We start from the raw sequence: 26,200 nt of genomic DNA, 5'->3' as shown, positions 1-26,200 counted from the left end.
TGTCAACTTTCTTCTATGTCGCAGGATATGTGTTACCGTGTTGCTTCATGAGAAGGCGCAGTTTTTGTTTGGATATTACTTTAATAAAAACTGAATTGCTTGCATCAACTGGTCTGGTTCCTGAGTCCCGTCCTGGACACGACAGTTCTCGATCCTTATGTTACATTTTTTTAGATTAGCTTTGAGAACATACTTAAACCTCTTTTGCTGTCCACCGATATTCCGTTTTCCATCCTTAAGTTGGGAGTAAAGTAGTTGCTTTGGAAGACGGTGATCAGGCATTCAAACAACATGGCCATTCCAGCGAAGTTGATGTTGAAGGATCATTGTTTCAACACTGGTGGTCTTTGCTTCTTCCAGTACGCTAACATTAGTCCGCCTATCTTCCCAGAGTTTTCAGGGAGGCAATGGTAAACCCCCTCTGAATACTGCTTACCATGCAAACCTTATTCATAGGGTTGCCATAAGTCAAATCGACCTGAAGTCAGTCCATTTCCATTTTTTCAAAATAGCCTTGCCACAATAATGTAGTTACAATTTTTTAAAAATCATGAATCTCAACAGAAATAACTCTCCATGAGAATTTCTCCTTGGCCCATAGCAACTCTCTGGTGTAACCTTTATTGTCAAATGCAGCTGCTTAGTCAATACTCGAAATGGAAATTTGTTTGTTTGGGACTATCAATCTTGCTCAAATTATAGATAAATCACAGAAGAATGTAACTATGTAAAAAAATTAATTTCTGCTGTAAATGTCAAGAAGAATACACTCAGTTTTCAAACAGTATTTGTTCATGTCGTTAGCAAGTTCTGTGCTTAAAGTGCTTTTATTAAGGTATTATGGTGAAAAAGTATACTTCTAATCACATATGCTTGTCTCTTGCTAAAGCTGAGTGGCTTAGAGGTTTAAATTGCTCCACATTTTTGCAAGTTAGTATTGTAATAGGAAATGCCAAACAGATAGCTTTTCTGTGTTAGGGGTGCAGAACTGTCTACCCTTAGTTGCAGAATTTCTTTCTTTCTTTCTTTCTTTCTTTCTTTCTTTCTTTCTTTCTTTCTTTCTTTCTTTCTTTCTTTCTTTCTTTCTCCCCCTCGAATATTTTACCTTTAAAGAAACTACAGGAAGTAATCTAATGCTGTTTCTCACAATTTGTTGCTGGTAATTGTGTAAGGTATTGCACTTTGTAATGCATACTTTTTGATATGTCATCCATTTCTGTTTAGTTCTTCACTTCCAGTTTTGTTTCACACAAGTTTGTATTGCAGGGAAAAGGTACACTTTTCCTCCAACTAATTTGGGCAGAAATCTTGCTCTCAGTAAACGTGGCATTTATCATATTTTTTTCTCTATTGTTAGAACCTGTTTCTTAAAACAAGTCTTCTGGCTATGTCTTTACAGGAACAATTGCACAACAATTTATCTTCATTATGACATACTATCAGGACAATGTCAGACAAACACAGGCCTGTATCCACAAATCTCGTGGTGGGAGAACCTAAAGCTTCCTGTGTGTGGTGTGTATATATGTGTGGCCTTGGCACTCATTGGACTGGATCCAAATGTGCCATTCTGTGAGCATCATTTTTGGACATTTTTGGTCATCTGTGCTCAGAAGAGTTTTCTTTTCACTTTATAAGGGCTGTCTATTATTTTATTTGAAAACTGAAAATATTGGCAAGGAGCCTAGAATATCCTGAAGGTATGAACATCAGATTAAGAACATAAGAAGAACCCTACTGCATAAATAAGGCTAAGGGTCCACCTAGTTCAATAACAGTGGCTAGCTAGAATAACTATGTCTCAGATGCAATACTATACATGTTATTGAAACAAGTGGGAGCCACACAAACTGTTATGCGTGTGGTTGGGAGGGAGACTTCAAAGCTCTTCCTTCTCAGGTAAGATGCTGCCCAAGGTGAGCGACCACGTGCTGCGAGAGTGAGTGTGCAGGTGGGTAAACTTTATTTATATATGTCTTTGTCCTCATTTTCCAGTATTTCTGCAAACCTAGTCTGCTGATACCAACCCCTTGTGCTTGGCTATTGCTGTTTTGGCTAAATAAGTGATAGCATTTGGAGAACTGAATCAGAATTAGAATACAGGATACAGTTTTGTCTAATTTCTTAACAAGCAGTATGCAAACTATTACGCTTATTTGCATCTAATATATATAAATGAGTTACTGCTTGTGATATGTTGCCATAGCACTTGGAGCTGAAATAGTTGCCTGGTGTATGGCAGTTGCTGGTTAGTCAATTGTCATGGTGAGCAAGTATTTCCTGTAAATTGATCCTCCTATTTATTGCAGTGGCCCACAGTATTGCTGGCTTTTTCACATGACTAAAGGCTTCAGGTGTCATGGGCCCCACAGAGAGCTCATGGCAAAGTGAGAAGGAGGATGAGGAGAACTGGGATCCTGGGGAGGGATCCAGTGGGGTGCTGAGGAAGGAGGGCTGAAACCGGGGAGGACTTCAGTAGTATGGCAAGCAACAGCCCTGCCTCAGAGGCACCTGTTGCCACTGAAGAGGCAGAGATAGCTGAAGAGACGTCATCCACCACACTTCCTCACTCTGCCTGCCCTACCAAGCTGCCTCATCACAGTCTCCAGGAGGGAGGCAGTCAGAAGCACAACCAGAGGAGGAGACTGAAGAGAACTTGCCTGAGCTATCTCCAGTCTCATCACCAAGGATGTGCCGGCAGATGCACAGGCACGAACAGACTGAGCCATCTCCCCAGCCTCCGAGAAGGAGTGCCTGTTTGCTGGCCCAGTCCCAGTCTGAGAAACAGTTCTCATGCAAGTAGAGAGCCTGCCCTGAGTCTCCTCAAGTGGTCTGAGGGGCGTGTTGAGTGACTGCAACAAAATCTTCTTTTGAGTAGCCTTGCCTAGCCATGTCTTGTGTAGTCACAGACTTGTGTAGTCTGTAAACTAATCTATAAAGTATTCTAAGCTTAAAATTTGCATTAAACATAATGGAGAAAAACATACCAGTGAATTTGAGTCTGAATCTAACAAGGTTGGCCAGGACATCAGGTGATTTCCGTTCCATCTAGTAAGCTTTTAAGTGGTTTCCATGTGACTAGCTATTGTATGAATGCATCTTTCTAATGGTAAGGGACAGGGACAAAAAGCAGGTGCTTCATCTGGAACAGTGGTTCCCAAACTTTGTTTTCGTATGGACCACTTCAAATCTGCTGAGGGGCTTGGTGTACCACTTAATGATTTCCTGCCTATTGTAGCAATTGTAATGTGCTAGATGCTGTATAATTTTTAATTGTATTTTTATTGCATCTTTTATTTAGATTGTAATGCAGTATAAAAGAAGCAGTAAAATACAATTAAATGTCATTGTGAATATTTAATGTGCGGGTGCATATGGAACAGAAATGGGAGGAAGTTACAAAGGGATCTGTGTGCGTAGGTGGGATTGATTGGAAAAGGCAAGTCAAAGCATTCCTTAGATGGGATCTCAATTATCTACAAAAATCCCTTAAAACCTGTCAGTATTTCCCCTTCTTCTTCACCCCCCAACATAATTGCTGTTTCGTCTCTTTTTTCCCCCAAACCTCATCATGCAGCTAATCCCATGCATATTTACTCAGAAGTAAGCCCCATCAAGGTCAATGTTAGATATGCATAGGACTGCAGCCTTAGAAACTTGATCCTGTATATTTTTACTCAAAAGCAAAGCTAACTATGTTCTGTGGTGCTTACTCACAAGTAAACATCATTGTTCACAGCCTTGAAATCTCTTGGTTTTACCCCTCCTTACCTGGTGTCTCTCAGTGCAGACAATTCCAGGTGCCATGGCAGATTAAAGATGGCTACAAAATGGGGGGGTGGAAGGTTGGTGGGCATAAGAGGGGGACAACAGTAGTTGGGTTAGGAAATGCAGTGCTGTTAAGTGCTTGCTTGTCTGACTCATGACTGCCAGACACTTGGTACACATGCACATACGCACAAATACTGGAAGAGAGAAAGGGTGGGCAGGGCCACCAGAAGGGACATCACTTGTGAGAAGACTACCTGTCTTCTGCAGACAGTGCAACTAGGATTGGAGGGCTGGGGAAAAGACACTACCACTCTCCCTCCTTGTCCTCATGGAGACTTTTCACACCCAGTAATCCGCACCTCCAAAATGAAGTAGATTTAGAAGGAAGAGAAGAGAGTGAGACAAGGGGAATGTGGATTGCTCTGTTGGTTACAGGGGAGGTAGACTGCAAATGAGTACCACTTCACAACAACAGACAGTGCAAAGCCTTAGAACAAAGGAGCAGCTGCTGTTCCTGCCATTCTTCGCTGTTCACAAATGCTGCGGACCACCAGTATGAAGCTCGCGGATCACTGGTGATCCACAGACCACCATTTGGGAATCCCTGATCTACAGTAAATGTGAATGGTATCTAGAACATATTTGTATGGAGTACTCAGCAGGGTCCATTGTGCATTAATGTCCTAACATGCCAAATTTAGATCTGGAGCCATGCTTTCAAAGCTTTATTACAGAATGATAAAGTAGTACAAGAATGTAAGAAGAAATTAAAAGAGTTCTTTGAATATAATTTATATAAAGGAACAAGTGAAAATATTGTTTGGGATACAAGTAAGGCATTTATGAGGGGATACTTTATTAAATGTAACTCTGAATTAAAAAAAAAGAAACAACAGAAAATGCAATTAATTTTGGAAGAAATAAAACAAAAAGAGGAAGAATTGAAAAAGAATCCAGCTAAAGTTTCTATTGTAAATCAAATTAAAATGTTACAGAAGCAAGTATCAATGTTGACAGTCAGAGAAATTGAAAGGAAATTAAATTTTGCTAAACAAAGGACTTTTGAATTTGCAAATAAACCTGGGAAATGGTTAGCATACAAGTTAAGAAAAGAACGTCAAAAAAACATTATTTTAAAGATACAAGAAGGAGACGAGATGCTCACAGATAATGTAAAAATTAAAAAGATTTTCCATCAATATTACTCAACATTATACAAGTGTCAAGAAATTCCATCTGAAAAAATAGAAGAGTACTTATCCAAACAGAATTTGCCTAAAATTACAGATTTTCAGAGACAAGTTATTAATGGCCCTATTACGTCAAGAGAGATATCTGAAGCTATAAATAAAATTAAATTAGGAAAGGCACCAGGACCAGATGGGTTATCTGCAATGTATTATAAATGTTTGGAGGAAGAACTCTTGTTACCCCTACAGTCTACAATGAATTCTATTTTGCAAGAGGGAAAGATACCCGATAGTTGGAAAAATGCTAATATAACATTAATACCTAAAGAGGACCAAGATTTAACTAAAACAAAAAATTATCGGCCAATATCTCTATTGAACAATGACTATAAAATTTTTACAATGATCTTGGCTGAAAGATTGAAAATAATATTGCAACAATTTATTCAGGAAGATCAATCAGGGTTTCTACCTAAAAGACAATTACGTGACAACGTCAGGAATGTTTTGAATGTGTTGGAATATTTAGAACAACGAAATGATAAACAAGCAGCTTTGATTTTTTTAGATGCTGAAAAAGCGTTTGATAATTTGAATTGGAAATTTATGTTCCAGGTTTTGGAGCAAATGGATTTTGGAGACAACTTTATAAAATGGATTAGATCGATTTATACATCACAGAAGGCCCAGATAATTGTTAATGGAGACTTAACGGATTCATGTGAAATACAAAAGGGTACAAGACAGGGATGTCCATTATCTCCCCTTTTATTTATTTTGGTTTTAGAAGTGCTGCTTAGAGATATAAGGCAAGATAAAAGGATTTCGGGTTTGAAAATAAAAAAAGAAGAATATAAATTGAGAGCATTTGCTGATGATTTGATAATTGTATTAGAAAACCCTTTGGAAGGAATTCATATATTGATGGATAAATTAAAAGAATTTGGACCGTTAGCAGGATTTAAGATCAACAATCAAAAAACAAAGATGTTGGTGAAAAATTTAACTTTAAGTGAACAGAAAGAGTTAATGGACAAGACAGATTTTACAATAGAAAAAAAGTTGAAGTATCTAGGTATTATTATGACAAATAAAAACTCAAAGTTGTTCCATAACAACTATGAAAAATTATGGACAGAGATTAAGAAAGACTTGCTAAGATGGGATAAATTACAACTGTCATTAATGGGTAGAATATCTGTGATAAAAATGAATGTATTACCGAGAATGATGTTTTTGTTCCAAACAATACCTGTAATATCCTCTGATTTACCTTTTAAACAATGGCAAAAAGATATTTCTAAATTTGTATGGCAAGGAAAAAAACCAAGAGTTAAATTTAAATTACTTCAAGATGCTAAAGAAAGAGGAGGACTGGGATTACCAAATTTGAGACTTTATTTTGCTGCCTGCTGTTTAGTCTGGATAAAGGAATGGATTTTATTGAGGAATAAAAGACTATTGGATTTGGAAGGCCATAACTTGAAGTGGGGATGGCACGGATATCTATGGTATGACAAAGTAAAAGTAAACGTAGACTTTAACAATCATTTTATAAGACGTCCTCTGTTGAAAATATGGAATAGATATAAACCAAGGTTTTTTTCGAAAATACCATTATGTGTCTCAAGTCAAGAAGCGTTTTATAGAAGAGAAATGACTGGAAAAGAGAAATGGTTAACTTATCAAGATCTATTAGAAAATGTACATGGAGAATACACAATGAAAGAGAGAGAACAACTGATAAAGGAAGGATATAGTTTTCATTGGTTTGCTTATTTACAATTGTTAGAAAGATATAAAATGGATAAGAAAATGTATGGGTTTGAAATAAGTAAATCTGATTTTGAAATAGGTTTGTGTACAAATGATGAAAACATAATTGCGAAAATGTATAAACTTTTACTGAAAATGGATATGGAGGAAGAACAAGTAAAAGAGTGCATGGTAAAGTGGGCAAAAAATTTTGGTTATAACATACAAATGGATCAATGGGAAAATATGTGGAAAAAAGGCTTGAAATTTACATTATGTTATAATCTTAAAGAAAATTTTTATAAAATGATGTACCGTTGGTACATGACTCCAGAAAAGCTGTCAAAAATGTATAGTAATGTCTCTAATGTTTGTTGGAAATGTAATCAACAAGAAGGATCTTTTTATCATATGTGGTGGTCATGTAAAAAGGCAAAATTATTCTGGGCACAGATAGGCAGGAAGATGCAAAAAATTTTAAAAATAAATATTCAGTCAAAACCAGAATTTTTTTTATTGGGCTTTATGGATAAATAAATAGAAAAGAAATATGGAAGAATAATATTATATATGATTACGGCAGCAAGATTATTATATGCACAAAAGTGGAAAATGGAATCAATACCAACAATGGAAGAATGGCTATTGAAATTAATGGACTTAGTAGAAATGGATAAATTGACGTGTTTACTTAGAGAAAAATCGACAGATACATTCCTTAAGGATTGGAAGCCTCTCTTAGACTTTTTGTCAAAAGATCAAAATAAAATGATGATACTGGGGTTTGATGATTAATTAAGACAGCTTATGGAGAAAAGGGACTATGTATGTATATATATTAAGGGACAGGTTTGATGTATATTATATACTTATAGCTGATTTGTGACAAATCGGAAGTCAACCATTTTATTTTCATTTTTTGTTGTAATATTGTTATGTTTTTTCTTACTTTGTTTTGTTTGTTTTTGGAAAAATTTTGAATAAAAATTATATAAAAAAAAAAAAAAAACAAAGCCATGGCTCACTGAGCCCCATAACTGGTTCTCAACCTTTCTGTTCCACTCTGTAAAATGGGCTTGTTGGAGCCTACAGAGTACGTTGAAGTAATTACTTAATTGCAGATAAAGTAAAACGTTTTTAGATTGTTTTTACATAGTTTAAAGAAACAGAACAATAAACTTTAGTTACATATCTTAGGATACCATCACACACATCCACTCATCAAAACAATGTCTTGTATTTCTACTTCATTGGTTGCATCACTTTCAGTTTCTCAGCTAGATGAAAAGATTTCCTAGCCAGGCATAAAATTCCCACGGTGTCCCCCCCCCCCCCCCGTTTCCATAGTCTGCATTGCATGAGTTGCTCTTGTGGAGAGTGATTAATCACTGACTACAAGATGGAACAGAGATGGCTGGCGTAATTTACAGGAGCAATGTTATCTGCTGGTTCCCTTGCTGAATGAGGTGCAGCTGCAGGAGTGATGGTATGTATGTGTGAGTGTTGTTTTGTGCTGCCGTGTCAACTTCCAATGGATTTTTATTCAGGTCAGTAGAGATAGTGCATCTACTACCCTTTTCAGTCATCCTAATGTATTTTTGCTTTGCCATTGAAAGGGAAACAAGCAGTAGCAGTTGCTGGTACTTATTTTGAACTTGCCATTGGCGTCACATTTGCATCTTCAGTGGCTGCTAAGGGTTACAGACATTCTTACTTGAATCCCTGCAATTTTACACAGAGTGGTTTCCACACTTGAAGGATTACTTATGAAAGAAAAGGGAAGGAGATTAGTTATTAGTAGCATGGCAACAGAATTTTATGTATGATGCAGAGTTGTGTTTTTATATCCAAAATGGAACTTTAGTGAATGGTATTTTGTTTTGTAAGAACAACTAATTATCTGCTATTGCTTTGGAATGTAAAAAACAATAATTTTGGGAACAAATTGTCCATTTTGTCTTCAATGTCAAATAAGCAATATTTAATATAATAAGGAGAGGCTCTGTGGGTCTGTTATGCCTGTAATTGTGTGGTTTTATTCCATTATAATTTCCATGGAGTTGGCTGGAAGAAAGCTGGTTGCATAGCTGCCCAAGTGCTTAAAAAAGTTGGTAACGTTTCTTACCAGTTTTGACAGTCTTCCCTATCCTATGCTAAATCTTCTGCAGAGCTCACATCTAAATTTTTGTATTTTCCTCTCAGTTTTGAATTTAGTAGTTTATAGTAGTAGAATGCTAAGTAAAAATCTAGAATCTCACATTCACAAGAGAACACAATATTTTAAATATATCATCATGTGGGCTGCAGCACTGCTAGGGACTAACTGATGCTCTCAAGGCATGATTAGCCTGGGCAGCAGTGATGTGGTTTCACTGTTTCATGGTGACCCTGACATGTAGCCCACACTCCCCATATAGTCTGAAGAGGGAGTCACAGAATAATAGAGTTGGAAGGGGCCTATAAGGCCATCAAGTCCAACCCCCTGCTCAATGCAGGAATCCAAATTAATCCAAATTAAACCATACCCAACAGGTCCAGCTGACAGTTAGGAAGTTTTTCCTGATGTTCAGTCAAAATCTAGCTTCCTGCAACTTGAGCCCATTATTCCGTATTCTGCACTCTGGGATGATCGAGAATAGATTCTGGCCCTCCTCTGTGTGGCAACCTTTCAAATACTTGAAGAGTGCTATCATATTATCTCCCTTCCTCTTCTCAAAGCTAAACATGCCCAGTTCTTTTAGTCTCTCCTTATAAGGCTTTGTATTGAGTCCCCTGATCATCCTCTTTGCCCTTCTCTGAACCCATTTCGTCTGGATGGGGGAGCTTGGCAACATTGGGAGAAGCACCTGCAACATCATACTGTAGGATAGGTTATCTATATGCCTCTGGCCTTTTTCTCAAAAATAATTTTCAGTGTAAATTATGCACATTTTCTAGTTGTATGTGTCGCTCTTTTTGGCACATAATCAAAAACTTTCAAAAGTGCTCATTCTGATAAATGTGAGGATGTTCAAATACATGCACAATTTCCATAGTGGAATTATGTATCATTTTCTGTAATTTTTATGGAATTTGCATTTATTCATACAATTGTACCTTCCTTTCCAAGTCATTCTCCTAAATAGATATATATCTAGCATGAGGGAGTATTGGATTATTAATTAACTCTGCATGCTTTGTGAATTATTATTTTTATCTTTAAAAATAATAATGGGTAGAGCAATCCAAATGATGGGGAGCCGGCGGAAGGGGAACCAGTGGAGGAGGAGCCGGCAGAAAGCCCCTCTGGATCCTCCTCCTGCTCAGCAGCCACTGAACCAGCTGAATGCCAGCTCTGCTGGGAGCCAGCTGGGAAGCACCAGCTCCCACGAACAGGCCTCCCAGGGAGTAAGCACTCCACGTAGGCAACCATGGAAATGTTTTTACTTCACTAGCCTTTTTGCCAACAGAGATTCCGGGCAGATCTTGACCTGGGGGAGGGCGCCAAATGCAAGGAGAATCTTGTGCAAGCCCTGCTCCGTGATTACCCTGGAATGCCCCTCTTTCAGGGCTTCCTCCGTCCATCTTGTTTGTTGGGCTGGATGTCCCTGGCGGACTCCTGACAGCACCACCACTCAGCTGTGGCAGAGGTTTGCTGCTGGCAGAGCCAGGAGCCTGCCAGCATAGCTGGGGGTCCGCAGCATCTAACTCACCCCAGTCCGGTAGAAAGCTGAGTTGGATTGCGCCCTTCGTGATCTGAGATACTTGGTTCTTTAAAGTAGCTTTTAAGATTGGGCAGATCTTTGTTATTGTGATGAGGCAATATTGCATTATTTAAATTGTGCCTGACAAGTAAATGCAGGCAGCTGATTTAGGGTGGTCACTTCTGCATCACCCCCCAAAAAGGATCCCAATTTGCATAAAAATTACTTATGCTAATGTATATGAATATGTGCAAATTTAGAAATGATTACTGTAATTTAAATAGAAATACAATTGATGTCATCATAATGGGGAACATTGTGACCAAATGACCCATGTACCTGCTTAGTCTGCTGTCCAGATGGATAACTGCCAATGGGCAACTTCAAAGCTCCTTCTGTCCCTCAATGTGGTTCTTTATCTTTAACCTGGACTTCAAATAGAGGACTCTTCTCTGTAAAGTAGGGCATGTGGCCATCTTAAGTTGGATGTAGGTGTCATGTATCCCCACTAGTGTTTCAATCAAGGCTGTAATCTGACCGCTGCAACATGGTACTTTTTTAAAATCAAAATTTTTAACATACCACAGGAGTACAGTGTATTGATGGAACAAATTTCAAGTATATATTACTCTGTTTGTAAAGTGTAATACTTTAAAGTGGGCCAGAGGAGGAACTGCACCCAATAAATAGCATGCCATCATACTTTTGTGTGCCAGATAGATCATCTGAATTGATAACTAGCATCATTATTTTAAAAGTGTTCAGTTTCTTGTGGTTTTTTCTCTTTTTGTTTTTTAATTATTGTGGTTATGGAGGAAAGGGGGTAATTACTTAATTTACCATCTAATACCATCTAATAACTCCCACTCCAGTTGTTCTCCTACTGCCACCGTTCAGTTTCACTTATTCCTTCTGAACCCTTAAGTTAGCAATAACCTGGTAACTGGGGCACAGATGTGGTACAAAACCAGCCAAATGCAGATATTGTACTTAACAAAGGTTTCCATGTTTATTTAATACGATATTATTAAGTGCACAAGCTTATCTGGTTAGTTTAAAATAATATTGTATCTTTAAAAGAGTATATGCTTGTTGACTTGTTAGTGACATTTTGAATACGAACATTTTATATGCTGCTATTCACTTTATACCAGGACAGTTTTAAGGAAGCAGTTACTTACTGTATTAAAACCCTTTAACCAAATTGCCCTTTTATTTTCTCTACCCCAGTTAGCCTTCACTAACACTATAACTGAGGATTCTACTGGAAGCCTCTTTTTCCAACCCTTTACTGACCTATAGAAGTGCAGGTATGTCCTGCTGTGCGGCCCTGGAAATACTCCCTCTGGTACTCCTACCAGTCACTACAGACCAACGCTCCAAGCTGCTTCTTCCTTCTCCACTCAGAGTTGCCGACAGGTTTGCCCCCTAAGCCAGGTGATTCAGCTATTCCAACCAAACCACTCCACCTGACTCTCAGGCCTTCTTTCTGTTTTGCCAATCCTCTTTCTCTGCTGTCTTCTTCTGGCTGACTCCATGAACACCAAGCACCAGCAATTATAACTCGAACGAACCAGACAACCTCCATCGGCTGACCAGCACCCAACCATATAAACACTTATTCTAACCCCTCTAGTCCAGCCACAGCCAAACAGACTAACTGAAAATTCTAAACCTGTACCCACCAATTGCAATATGTGTACCTTCCATTCTTTTGCATACTGAGAATTCTAACTCACAGCTGTCAGTTAAGGCCCTGTGTGACAATTTAACTTTCACCGGACCAGTCAGAAAACTTCCCATATCAAATACATCAGATTTACATTACAATACAAATGTCAGAACACATTTCACAATACCCATTAGAACCTAAATCAAATAAACAGGACTTATTCACAGTGCTGAATTAAAGAAAATAGGTATGTTGGCTTTAATACTGGATAGAAAGCTTTATGAAAGGCATTGTTGAAAGATATAATCAACAGTTATCTTGGGCATCTTGCTTAATACAGAACTGTTACAAGCATGGTCTACAGATTGTTCCTAAAGTGAACATCTTAGATACATTCGTGTATGGAAAGTATTGGCTTAAGTTTTAGAAATAATCTATTCCATAGTTTATCATTTGTTTTCTTTAGCTTCTTCTCAGTATTACAAGTTGAACGGGCAAGATTGCAGCTTGAGATTGACAGACAAATGGTCAAGGAATACCTAATTACTTTGAATGAGTTCAAATCCCCAAGGCCTGATGAACTGCATCCTAAAGTAATGAAGGAACTGGCTGAAGAACTCTCAGAACCACTGTCTGTTATCTTTGCAAAATCATGGAGGACTGGTGAAGTGCCGGATGACTGGAGGAGGACTAACATTGTCCCTGTTTTCAAAAAGGAGGAACCTGGGAATGACAGACCAGTCAGTCTGACATCAATTCCTGGGGAAATCGTGGAGCAGATTATAAAGCGGTTACTCTATAAGCACCTTGAAAACAATGCAGTGATTACTAGAAGCCAATATGGATTTATCAAGAACAAATCCTGCAGACTAATCTTATCTCATTTTTTGATCAGGTAACCTCTCTGGAAGACTGTGTGAATGCTGTGGACACAATATATCTCGACTTCAGCAAAGCTTTTCACAAAGTGCCCCATGATTTTCTGATTAGCAAGCTAGCTAAATGTGGGCTGGATGGAACAACTATCAGGTGGATCCACAGTTGGCTACAGAATCGAGTGCTTATCAGTGGTTCCTCCTTGAACTCAGGAGGTAACAAACCGGGGGTACTGCAGGGCTCAGTCCTGGGCCCAGTGCTCTTCAACATTTTTATTAATGACCTGGATGAGGAGGTGCAGAGAATGCTTATCAGATTTGCAGATGATTCACTAATAGGAAAAAAACCTTGCGGTTTAAGAACTCCTTGGAGAAAAGGACTTCTCAGGAGTAAAGATCTGGCTGTAGGTGGTCAGTGAGAGTCAGCTGAGGATTGGGATGTGGTTCAGCTGCTCCAGCATAATGCCTATACATCAGCTCTGTATCTGTTCTGTCTGAAGATTACCTGTAGACTCTGAACCTGTCTCTCGCCTTGTGCCTTACTTGCGTTGCTTACAGATTGCTTGGCTTCTGACCTCAGACTGCTCTGACCCTGATTCTTGCCTGACCCCTTTGGTTTTGAGGTAGACTCTGGACTCTGACTTTGAACTGACCCTGGATACTGTCTTTGTGCTGCCCTCACTTGTGTTTCTCCTGGGGAATCTCTTGCCCCCTCAAGGAGCCCGGTGAGAAAAGGGCACTGAACTGGATCTGTGCTGGAATTCAGTGCAGCTCGGCCATAAGTAGCCAGCAAATAATCTTAAGAATGTACCTTGTGTTGCTTGATCAGATCAGAAATCCCTTTAGTGCAAATTATCTCTCCAGCAGGGCCAATCAGGTGTCTCTGGGAAGCTGCAGAGTAGGGTTGCCAGGTTCATGGCCTGAAACTGATCCTGTATCTTTAGGAGAAGAGAAAGTCAGCCAAGTTGCAGGTGTTCTTGCAACACTGTAATGGGAAAAACCACAAGGTGGAATTCTCCCTTCCCCCTGCACAACTTTTAAAGATACAGAAGACCTCTTGGTTGCCAGGCCCGGCCTCCTCTTCTGTATCTTTAAAAGTTGTTCAGGGGGAAGGGAGAATTCCACCTTGTGGTTTTCCCCATTACAGAGTTGCAAGAACACCTGCACTTGGCTGACTTTATCTTCTCCTAAAGATACAGGATCAGTCTCAGGCCATGAACCTGGCAACCCTACTGCAGAGCAATATGGCATAGCACAATTCGCCATTCCTGACTGTCCCCCATATCTGGTAGCCAGAGAGATACTGGCTTTGAACATTTAACTATAATAACTAACCACTGTTGAATGGTTGAATTCCTTTTTAAAGTCATGTAAGCTACTCCCACCTTGTAGTGCATAGCCCTTCAGGCAGCAAGAGGAAAGAGAGCTCAGTGGTACAGCACATTCTTTGCATGCCAAAGGTCCCAGCTTCAATCTCTAGGTAAGGTTGGGAAGGACTGCTGTCTGAAACAGTGGCATTTGCATGATATTGCTGCCAATCGATGTTGACAATATTGAGGTACATGGGATGGCTTGGTATAAGGCACTTTCCTATCTTCTCATCCAGCCATCCTAGCACTACTCACCCAGAAACAGTTTGTTACTCTTCCTAGCACCAGAGTGGCAAATTACAAAACTAGATTTGTGAATGTTGTTTGCGTATAAGCCATATAAATAAATAAAAGTTACATGTTGAACAACAACGAGAACAAAAAACAAATTCCAGCCGTACAGCTTTACCTTCTGCATAGGTGAGGTGCAACAAAAAATCAAAGAAGAATATCAATTGGGGTTAAGGAGAGTGAAAACATTAGTTTTCAGCAGTCATTTAAATACAGTAGTGATGAGGCTAGTTGCATGTCACCTGGAAAGGAGTTCCAGTGATAAGGAGCAGGAAGGGGAAAGAGTAGTATTAAACTTAAGCCAAATAGCAATAATAACAATCCACTATTATAAATTAACAAAATAGGGAGTACTTTGAGAGTAGGGGCCTACTCTGGGTCTGCTCTCATAATGGATCTCTCACACTGGCCCCAGTACAGGTCTCTCACGATCCCACTACTAGGTGCCACCACCTGACACTCTGTAATGCAATACCGTCCTGAGACTGTGCCTTAGTCTCCTCCACAGATTGCTATGTAGTGTCTGGGTGCACTTACAGGCCACAACCCCCCTGTATCTTTCTGCCTTGAAAGATTATAACCCTGGGTTGCTTTGGATACCTGCTGGTGTTACACTATACCTTCACCACTGCCACCATTGATACTGTTCCGAGCTTTGGTATTTGCTCTGCCCACCCCTTCTGGTCTGTAATATCCCAGGCAAGGATCAGGCATGTTGTTAAACCAAAACTATTTATTTATTAACACAAGGAATAAACAAGATTACTTTAAGTTCAGTCAACATGCGTGTGGTTACATATAATAGTTTTCTCTTTATATATCTTAGTCCTAAAAGCTGTCTCACTACCCACCTAAACACAAAGCTGCTCCTCCAAAACCCAGAACAACTAACCTATCGTCATCCTCTCATTTATACCTTCAGCCACCCAGACACTCGGCCAATCACAAAGCATTCTTCAACATTCCAACACATGTACTCCCCCCTCCCAACTCTCTCTACTTATTTACACTACAAAACCCGCACTTACCATAAATACTGTACAAATATAACAGGGACATCACAGGGGGCTCTGAAGCTCTCGCCGTGTGATCTGCAGCAGCAATCCTGCAATGAACCGAAGAAGGGGAACTCCGGGGCCTCAGGCAGGCTTGTGCCCAAGGGCCCTGGCATGTCTGGGACCGGCCCTGGCCATTGCACCAAGCATCTCTTATTCTGTATGAACTTGGAAGACTTTAATAAAACAAATAAAAGGGAATATTACTTATTACAATTTTATCAAATGTATTGTTCACAATAAAGAAACAAATAAAACTACTTTTCTATTGCAAAAATGTCTGGGCTGCTCTGTCTGTGTTAGAACAGGAATGTACGATATTCAGGGACAAAATTTGTTTTATGTAGGTTTGTAGAAGTGCCAAGCAGTGCTGATGGAGCTTGTTACATTTTATATTCACCTCCCAGCCAGGTGTGATAAAGTGCAATAACTGAGTGCTATTAAAGAGAGAAAAAGAATTGCCAACACTCAAGGACATCATAAAAAATGAATGGCAAATAAACAATCAAGAAGGTTACTATGGAAATTGTACATGTCTCAGTTAAACCTGTAGACATATCCTGGCTGTTAAGATCAATAAGATTTACATTACACAGCTTTAAATGCAGCCAGGAATTTATGCTAAACACAGTTTATGTCTCGTGGGGAAGATTTTAAAACAAATGTGCAGTTAAAACTTCCTTTACATTCTCTAAAAAGCAGACTTCTCTCACTATTTTAATTTCCCTTTTGCAAACATTAATCTGTTATGTTCAGCAGCTCACACCCTCAACATATGATGCCATCAGAAAGATGATTTGAAAACCACAAATATTTCCTCATAAACTTTAATAAATGTATTTCAGTATGGGTACAAAACAAATGCAAGCAATAAGAGATGAAATTCAACATCTTTTGAACACTTTCTATCTAACATACACCTTGTGTGAAGTAGCAGCATGCTACTGTGACAATGGCCAGACCATATTCTCAATTTATGTGTCCCAATATGCCCTTGCTATTGTGTGTTCCCCAGTCATCTGAGTTCTGAGTCAGATGGCATATGCTGTTTTTCTCATTAATCATCTTCACTTTTTGATTCACCCAAAAAGCAGCCTCCAACAGGAAAACTAAGGTCAACTTGGTTCCCATTTACATGCAAAATCTCTCCAAACCTGCAGTTCGGGAACTCTTAAGTCTCCATCTGTATCTTATCTTTGATGTCTTGGTGCCTCAATTCTTAACAAAGCTGAAATGAATTTGGCCCTTAAAAGTTTCTCTGGAACATGTTATTTGTGACTGTTGTTCCATATCTGCTACACAATGGCATATCATGGTAGTTGCCAACCTTTTCACAGTTAGGGAACACTTTCCATATCAACTCATCTGAAAAAGCACTCCTGCATGTCCTGGATTGGAATGGCTAACAGATGAAATCGAACACAATGTATTACTGAGGATTCTGGGGTATGATAGGATGCATACTCAGTCCATGCAAGTCATTGTTGGGCTTTACCATTGCCCATCATGATATGACTGTGTGCCCTAGAACATACCCAGTATTCCCTCTGTGTACCCACTAATAGCTATGAATTCATTAATAGGCAAAAAACCTTGCGGTTTCAGAACATGTGTATAGGCAACAGATATTTCTATCAAACTTTAAAAAGCAGGGAAATTGGGCAGCTATAGTGAATGCACCAGGGGAGCAGGAGACCTGACCTCTCTGAGATATTGGACTGCCCTACAAATTTGTCAAAATGCAAACACAATTTGGGTTGATCTTTCACAGTCCAATCCACTTGCTGTGTAGCTTGGAATAATTTGGTAACGTGCCTCTGAGCATATGGTGAGTGGTGGCGACACCTGCCATCTCCAAAAATGGAGAATTATATTTTTGTATGTTGGTGTTCTTCTTACTTTGCTTCTTTCCTGTTACTAATGTTTCTACAGAGAATCTAATCTAGAAAATCTTATTTTTCTCATTTTTCATCCTAGAAATCTGTGTCAAATTTATTTTTATTAATTTCAAAGCCGTTTTATTGGTCAATGTCATATGATGGTGAAGATAGCCTTTTGTGTTTCAAATTGGAGGTTATGTTCTATTTCTATTTTGGGTACATTAACAGTTGAATCTGAAACTGCAGTTTGATGTAAAATCAGGTTACAATATGTTACTACTTCAGCATTGACTAGCTGTTGGGAAAAGAGAGGATGCATGTTTTCAGCCTGCTATGTTTAAACCATTTCATTTAAGGCAAGGTGGGCACGGTCAATTAAAAGCATAGAGCACACCTAGAATTTTGCTAGAATATATTTCACCTCCCACTGTTTTACCTTGTGCAAACTGAGACACTTCTGAGGTCCACTGGAGACTATTCTGCAGAATAGTCAGTGCCATTATTCTACAATTATGTTTGGAGTTTTTTTTAGTGTACATTTTGCAAAGTGTTGCTGTACACATAATCACAGAAACAGAAACAAAAGAGAATGATTTCCTATAGGAAACTTCACTAAAATTGCAAAGTAAATCAGACATATTTAAAATGACCATCTGAACTATATAAACTGTCTTAATAATGTTGCTTCCTCCCTGCTAAAACAAGATCAGCACAGCACATGTCTTGTTTCTATTATTTGGGCTGCTTGCAGGTGTTGCCATCACTCTCCATATGCTCAGAGGCATATGTTACTAAATTCTTCCAAGCTACACAGGAAGTGGATTGGACTGTGAAAGACGAACCCAAATTGTGTTTGCATTTTGACAAATTTGTAGGGCAGTCCAATATCTCAGAGAGGAGGTCAGGTCTCCTGCTCCCCTGGTGCATTCACTATAGCTGCCCAATTTCCCTGCTTTTTAAACTTTGATAGAAATATCTGTTGGCTATACACATGTTCTGAAACCGCAAGGTTTTTTGCCTATTAGTGAATTTCTCTGCTTTTTAATCCCGGAGGTAAGAAATGGGTTCCTGTGCAAGTTTGCTGAGAATGGATTGATCATTTGCATGCTTATTGAGTTCAGTGGGATTTACTCCCCTGCAATCATGCTTAGGATAGGTGAAACTGACCATGGGATGGGGGGGGGAGGAGGAGTGAGGGGAGGAAGGGCAGAGGGGAGCAGAAGGAGGACAGGTTTGATGATTTGCATGTTTATTGAGTTCAGTGGGATTTACTCCTGTGCAATCATGCTTAGGATTAAAACTGACCTTGGGGGAGGGAGGGCTGGAGTGGGCAGGGGAGGAGGAAGAAGGAAGAGGGGAGAGGAGGAGGAAGGGAGAGGACAGGGAGAGGATTGGAAAGGCAGGTCTGATCATTTTCATGCTTATTGAGTTCAATGGGATTTATTCCTATGCAGTCATGGTTAGGATAGGTAAAACTGACCATGGAGGAGGAGGGGGAAGGAGAAGGAGCGTATTGGAAGGGGATGGGGATGGGTAGGGAGGGGCAAACGAAGGAAGAGGGAGGGGATAGAAGGGAGGGTGGGTTTGATCATTTGCATACTTTTTGAGTTAAGTTTATTTCTGTGCAATCATGTTTGAAAAATGGACTGCCTTCAAGTCTGTCCCGACTTATGGCAACACTATGAATAGGGTTTTCATGGTAAACGGTATTCAGAGGTGGATTTACCATTGCCTTCCTCTGAGGCTGAGAGGCAGTGACTGGCCCAAGGCCACCTAGTGAGCTTCATGGCTATGTGGGGATTCGAACCCTGGTCTCCCATGTCGTAATCCAACACTGACCTGGGGGAGGGGCAGGGAGGGGAGATGGGGGGGAGGGGAGGAGATTGGGTGGGTGGGCACTGGGCAGAGGGGAAGACTCTTTCCTTTCCAAAAGGAAAACCTTGTGAACGGTATCATTGCTTTTCAGCGTTTTCCCCACCTTTTTATTCTGCAGCAAGCACATGTAGCCTCCTACCAAATTTAAACCAAAGCTGTCCCTGGCCACATCCACACCAGACCTTTATTTCACTTTGGACAGTCATGGTTTCTCTCAAAGAATCCTGGGAAGTGTAGTTGGTGAAGGGTTCTGAGGGTTGCTAGGAGACACCCTGTTCCCCTCACAGTCCTTCAATCAGAGTGGCTGACTGTTAAACCACTCTGGCCACTGAAGCTCTGTCAGTGGAATAGGAGTCTCCTCTCAGCACCCTTCACAAACTACACTTCCCAGGATTCTTTGGGGGAAGCCATGACTGTTTCAAGTGAAATCAAAGTCTGGTGTGGGTGTGGCCCCCTGATTAGGCAAGCCAAGCAGCTGAGAGTCTGGCTTTTAGAACACTTGACAATTGGTTTCTTACTGAGCATGCCTGACACTATCATTGAGTTGAAGCCAAAATTTCTTAAATTAATTAAAAATCAGCCAGGCATTTTATAAACTTTTCAACAGAGGATCCTGCAGAGGATGAAGGTCAGAGTATGGGGCAAGGTCAGTAACAGGATTACAGGTACTCTGTGAACATGGCTGATTTTTAATGAATTTCAACAGATTATGAGAACTCTGAGAGAAAAAAAGTCCAAAAGGGCTCTGGGTTTTTTTTTTCTCTCTTTTTAGACTTTGAACTCTCTATTCTCTCTGACTGTTTTGTGTATCGCCATGAAAATTGAGAGTGTTGTTAAGCAAGCGTTTCTGAGTTCAGGACTATAAGTTTTGTAAGGTTTTGTTTTGAAATGAGCTTATGGGAAGCCTCAGAATGGCATGGGGGGATATTTTCCATTTAACATTGCAGAATGTGAAAAATCCCAGCTGGCTATAGTATACAGCTACTCTCGTGGCTGTATAATAAGCATAGGACAAAAAAGCACAGAGACTGAAAAAGTAAAAACAAGCCAATTATATTTTATTTAAAATAGTTATCAGTATAAACAAATAGTAATTGTATGTATGCATATACATATTATATGGTTAACTTTGTTACAGCTGCTTTAAATCTTTGTTTACACTATGTGATTACTGTCACTTTACATGATACAGCAAATACAATATAGGGTTTGACTGTTACGCAGGTTTCAGTTCCTCATCCTGTTCAAACTCAAAGCCAGTTTCCTTATACTGCTCCTCCATAGATAACGCTCATCAACTATGCGCTGAAGACTAAACTTGCAGTCTTCAATCAGGTCTAAGGCCTCGTTTTCTCTGGAATCTCTCAAGCTTCTCTCAGGACGTCTACTACAGTCTTCACCCTGATCCAGCATTCACTGTTGCCTATAGTTCTCCACAATCCAGCTGTGACTCTTGGCCGTACAAGTATCCTGAAGGCTGCCCCTTCATTCACAAACTTTCCAGCACATCTTCTCAACTTTAGCTAGTGATTTTAGCTCTTGGCTTCTTTCAGGTTTCCCAAGCCACTCTAAGCCACTTCCTAAGTACCGTAATGTCCAGTGCCAGACCCCAATTTGTCTCTTTCTTTAGCTGACCAGTGTTCTCTCATACACCAGTTGCTTAGAAGCTCTCAGTTTCAGTACTTCTCCTTAACATTCCATCCTTCTATTCTCTGTAGCAGCCCCCCCCCAATCCAATCATTTCAATTTGAGTGGAATTCTGCCCCCTCATTTTGGTCTATAACTAGGATCCAGTATGATGAGGCAGAATGTCTTACCAACTGATGAGGTAGAATTCACCTGTTTTTGATGCCATTGTGTATGTTTATACAGAAACCGAATTTCCCCAACTGGTTGGCACATTGTAAACAGCAGTTGAATTGTCACTCAGGCCCTCTGCTGATAAACTCTTATCTCCACCATTGCCAGTCACAACAGATTATGGACAGTTAACTCTTTACATGGTACTATGTATAAATCCCTTATACATCTTAAAAGTAAAACTTTATTTCAGGAACAAGATTATTTCTCCACAGCCTCTAATATAAACATAAAAAAGTGTTGAAGACTTCTCAGTTTGAGATCTTCTATCTGGAGCCTTGAAGGGTGTGTTATACAGATGCCAAAATGCCAGTAGCATTCACATACCTTCCTTCCTTCCTTCCTTCCTTCCTTCCTTCCTTCCTTCCTTCCTTCCTTCCTTCCTTCCTTCCTTCCTTCCTTCCTTCCTTCCTTCCTTCCTATACTGCCCCATAGCCGAAGCTCTCTGGGCAGTTTACAATAACTAAAAACATTAAAACAAATATACAAATTTAAAAACACATCTTTTAAAAACAATTTAAAACACAATTTAAAATTTTAAATCCATTTAAAACACATTCTAAAATGCCTGGGAGAAGAGGAAAGTCTTGATCTGGGGCCGAAAAGATAACAGTGTTGGCGCCAGGCACACCTCGTCAGGGAGATCGTTCCATAATTTGGGGGCCACCACTGAGAAGGCCCTCTCCCTTGTTGCCAGACTCCCAGCTTCCCTCAGAAGAGGCACCCAGAGGAGTGCCTTTAATCTTGAACGTAGTGTATGGGTGGGTTCGTATCGGGAGAGGCGTTCCATCAGGTATTGTGGTCCCAAGCCATGTAAGACTTTATAGGTCAAAACCAGCACCTTGAATCGAGCTCGGAAACATACAGGCAGCCAATGCAAGCAGGCCAGAATTGGTTTTATATGTTTGGACCATCTGGTCTTTAGATTTAGAGTAAACATTTCACATTCAAAATGAATTCAGATTTTAAATTTGACTTTGTAACCCAAAATTAGAATGGCAGAAAATGGAGAGGACTTTGAATTCTGGATATTTGCAAATATTCAGCTGTGATTGGTAATGAGAACACTCTATCCATCTCTGTTATGCCTTGCTTCTTGCAAAGTATATGAGCTAGTGTTCTAGCATCATCATAGCCAACCCCTGACAGCAATCACAAATTCCTTCTCAATCCATTTAATCTCTCCCCCCCATCCGCCTAAAAAATTCAGAAAAGTTAAATTCTTTGATTGCTTGGTGCCTGTCTGAAGACTGCCACTGTTGGGGGTAGGGGCTTCCAGCAAAGCCCACTTCTAACAGGGAAGCCTGAGTGGCACTGTGTTGAAGGTTTTGTCAAGCCTGGCATTAGCTTTGATTCCCAACATCTGGTATTTAGAAAGTCTCTCTGTCTCTCTGTCTCTCGCTCGCTCGCTCTCGCTGTGTGTGTGAGTGCGCGTGCGTGCGTGCGTGCGTGTTCATTTCTCATGCTCTGGTGTCATGTTTGCTATCTCTGAAATGAGTAAATATTTTCTAGAAGGTTTTTTGTGCGCTAAATTCTTGATCATGCAATGTATATAATGTGGGACCTGACCTGTGGACTGTGGCTTAGGTCATAAACTTGTGGTATGAGATCAGCATGTAAATTATTTCCTGCTTTCCGATTGTAGAATAGTCGTAATCAGGATTGTGTTGTTATGTCATATGAGAATGATATTGCTTGGTGACAGAGGACTTGTAAGCATATGCAATAGCTGTACACTGTAGATGAAAGGAGTATTTTCTGAGGGGCCCACCTCAGACCCTGTCAGCTCTGCCCTCCCCTCACCATGCTTGACCCATGAAGCTCCCCTACCTGACTTTCCATGCTCTGTCCCTTCACCCACTGGGCTTCACTGGCAGTTTAGAAGATTGGTGCACTTGTAGGACCCCAACGTTTTGGAGGTGCAAACTACTACAGAGAAAGATTTGTCATAATTGTGTTGGATTCCAACAATAATAAGCAAGTTTTCTCCACTTGTAAGATTTGGGGAGGGGTGTCTAAAAGGCTAGGCTACCTCACAGCTTTGTTGTGAGAATATGATATGAATCCCTTATAAGCCCCAAATGATCTCTTTAGAAGATACAAATGTGAGCAATAAATAAAATGTTCAATATGTGGCTTGTTTAGATGTGTGGTGGGCAGAGGGTCAAGGGAGCTAGTGAGACTTTTCTGGATTCATGGGGCCAAGCAAGGGATTGTTTTATCTAATCCCAGTTTGACAGGCGAGGATAAAGTAACCTTTGGAATGTATGTATCTTATGTTGGAGGTTGTTTATTTTATGTTGAGTGGGTAGGCTATTAACCTGTGCTTTCATGATGAATTCTGAACTGTTGCTGAAACTGTCTTAAGTTGTTTGAAGTTTTAAAAGGTTAGGTCAGAAAATTATTGACCTGGTGAACTAAGTTCAGTAGTTACTGTAAACTCAGGAATGGGCAGACTTCAGGCTTGCAGGATCTATGTAGTTTACTAGAACCCTAAGATCCACCAGCTGGAGCTTGGTGCAAGAGACATATACTTCAATTTAAAAATTCTAACTCCAGGAATTTGTTTGGAGCACCAGAACCGAATGAAGCACACAAAAAATGAGCTCCTGGTTTCCTCCTCCATTTCAGCAGTATAATTTGGGGGGAGGGAGAGTCATTTTTTGTAATTGCTAAACAATTGGAAGTCAGATATGCTTGCTCATCTACTTCTAATAACCTAGAGATCTACCAGTAGATCCTAATCCATGATATGAATGAGTCATGTTCTCTTTCTGGGGCTTACAAACTCTTGGTGCTATGCTTGATTGTTACCAGAAGTGGTTCAAATCCTTTTCTCTAATGTGGCTATGGGGGCAATCATCTGGAGCTCTTGACTGACTCTAATGGGAGTGTGTTTACTTACACAGCTTCTTTATAGATATAACATTATGCTGCCATTGGGGACAGAAACAACCTCTGAGCAAGCACAGGATTCAGACTAAGCCTTGCTTCTCCCTTATCATGCTCCAACTCTATCCAGTTTTGCAATTTGTACTAGTACTGTACCTTTAATTAGGAGTTCTGCTAGCACAGATATTCATCCCCAGTGCAGCAGTATTATTATACCAAAAAAAAGTTCTGTCTGTGCAAGGGGATTTAATAGTGATCCTGTCCTTCATATAATAATATGCATGTGTGTATGGCACAGATATTAAATTGAATTCAGAAGTGTGTGTGAAAGGTAAGCCAGGTATTGTTAGTTGAATTACCATAGGCACAGCACACTAGTTTAGATTTCATCTGGGGAGAATGGTGTGAATTTTGTTTCTTCAGTTGCTTGTGCTAGTCACTGAAATTATTTGGTATGCATGCTCAACTGGCTTTGCAGTGCTATATAGCCTGCTATTTTATCAGGGGTGAAGACAATAGACACAGAGAAGCCTTTTATCTTTACTGTGTGATAAAGACTATAGATTTCACTCTGAATTTGCATAGTAACCTTGACTTGCTTACATCAGCACAGGAGTTGAAAATTAAGGTGAAAAATCTAGACAAAAACTTAGTCTAATGCTAAGACAATTAAGTTCTGATAGGGCTGAAATAAATAAATATTGTATCCAGGTTAGGTGCCCCCCCTTTAAGTGTTAGTTTAATTAACTAATGGTTGCTTTGCACAACCCAGTTATGTTTCATTTCCCCCAACTTTGTGTATACTTACGCATGTTAAGATTATGGCCTGGTTTTATCCATTTTTTGAAAATTTCCAAGACATGATAAATGTATATGGTAGAACATTCCTAAGACTCATTTAATACCCAAATATCACTTGCAAGTGACCACATAAAATGTTGGAGTGGATTGACTTTTACTCTTAAATGTTAATTAAAACTATCTTCTTGAACATAACCTTTAAAAATGAGTGTTCTTCCACATAATGTATAGCTAGTTTCCTTAAGGAGCTTTCCGCAGTGGGAAGTGGGATAGACAAAATAGTCTGCTTAACCTGGTATCCTATTTCCAAGAGCAGCCAGTTCTCCAGGTTCTTTAAAGGATGCATTTTGGACAGTGCAGACACTGAACAAGCCTCTTGGTTGCTTTAGCCTTTTAGGAATATTGCTGGCTATTAATGATAATCCATGCATTCTCTACTCCCTATTAAAAAAATAAACATAGACCATTTCTATAGGCACTCACCTGTAGTGAGAAAGAGTTGCTTCAAAGCCATCCATTTGTAAACTAAAAGATCAGTTCTGTTCCCTCCCCTTTTCTTTTTAGGCAATCACTGTGTCGTAAATGACTAAAACGGATGTATGAGCTAGTAAGACATGTTAAAGATCAAGACAAATATAAGTCTAGAAAAATAGTTTGTGGAAAAATTGAAAAAGAAATGTTTGAAAGTGTTTTCCATCCAGAAATTATAGTTGATTAGCATCTCTTTTAATCAAAACCTGAGGATACCCTCAAATTTATATTTCAAAATGGTGTCATTTGCAGTATAACTTTTATTTTTCAATTTTGTAATGCTCTAGTTGCTAGTAATTGATTGTAAATGTCCGAGACATGCACGGGAAACATATTTTCAGCCCAAGGACTACATTCCTTTCTGAGCAACCTTCTGGGGGAGGGGCACACAACTTGTGTAATGCTTTGTCTAACTGTACCAACTTTTTTTTTACACATCCTTCCTTACAAAGTGCTTTGAATATGGAAACCTCAGACTGTGTTTGGGAGATGCTCAAATGCTTGTCCCTCAGTGAGATTGGTTAAACAGGTGTAAAAGGTAAAGATGTCCCCGCACTTATAGTACGAGTCGTTTCCGACTCTTAGGGTGACGTCTTGCGACGTTTACTAGGCAGACCGTATATATGGGGTAGGATTGCCAGTGCCTTCCCCGGTCTTTCTTTACCCCCCAGCGTATGCCAGGTACTCATTTTACCAACC

General features: G+C 39.7%; 2 protein-coding genes across 3 annotated transcripts in view; both read left to right on the top strand.

The window, feature by feature from the left end:
• The window catches only part of STOX2 (storkhead box 2), a 129,651-nt gene that overhangs the window by 30,276 nt on the left and 73,175 nt on the right, over positions 1–26,200 (top strand). The window lies entirely within an intron of this gene.
• LOC133364034 (storkhead-box protein 1-like) overlaps positions 1–26,200 on the top strand; it is a 163,197-nt gene that overhangs the window by 114,864 nt on the left and 22,133 nt on the right. The window contains exon 2 of one of the 2 annotated variants that reach the window (XR_009757813.1): positions 12,967–13,170. The exons of the other annotated variant lie outside the window; for it this stretch is intronic. The gene's annotated coding sequence lies outside the window, so the exon portion shown is untranslated. Of the gene's footprint in view, positions 1–12,966; positions 13,171–26,200 lie in introns of those variants that run through there. 2 annotated transcript variants of the gene reach the window in all.

This window comes from Rhineura floridana, chromosome 9 (assembly GCF_030035675.1).
Source record: "Rhineura floridana isolate rRhiFlo1 chromosome 9, rRhiFlo1.hap2, whole genome shotgun sequence".
In the NCBI taxonomy this organism is placed as follows: Eukaryota; Metazoa; Chordata; class Lepidosauria; order Squamata; family Rhineuridae; genus Rhineura; species Rhineura floridana.
Note: the sequence above shows the minus strand (reverse complement) of the source record. Positions and strands in the feature narration are given on the sequence as shown.